Source organism: Buceros rhinoceros, unplaced genomic scaffold, assembly GCF_000710305.1.
Source record: "Buceros rhinoceros silvestris isolate BGI_N320 unplaced genomic scaffold, ASM71030v1 scaffold28772, whole genome shotgun sequence".
NCBI classification, from domain to species: Eukaryota; Metazoa; Chordata; class Aves; order Bucerotiformes; family Bucerotidae; genus Buceros; species Buceros rhinoceros.
In genome coordinates, this window is record NW_010398737.1 from 1,977 (window position 1) to 2,486 (window position 510).

Sequence of the window (510 nt, forward strand, 5' to 3'; positions counted from 1 at the left end):
TCTGCTCTGCTGACCAGCTTGGGGGGAAAGTGGGCATCTGGGGGCAGAGATACGGGGCTGCCGCAGTTTCTCCACCCCCTGGCACTGCACGACACCTCCCGCCCAGCCCTGGCTCAGCCTGAATGGCCTCTTCCAGCAAACAGCCTGGTTCCTGCACCACCCGCATCTGCAGGACCCAGCCAGGTCCTGTCAGCTCCAGTTTTGCAGGGGAGACGTAAGACCTCAGGAAATCACCGTGTGCAGAGATCAGCAAAGCTGGATTCCCCTGAAGTCCCATCATTATTTTTGCCCTGTGACCATGAGTGCCCACTCTGCCCAGCTCCTTTGGCACCAGGGTCCTGCAGTGCCAAGTCCAGCGGCAAAATTCTCTCTGGGAACGATCCCTCCCAAGGTATTTACTATCACAGAAGCATGTGGAGATGCCACAGGGCCATGGCCCTGCTCCCTGGCACAAGTCAACGGCACCAGTGGGGTCGTCTGTGTGATGCCAAGAGGAGGCACTGCGCTGCC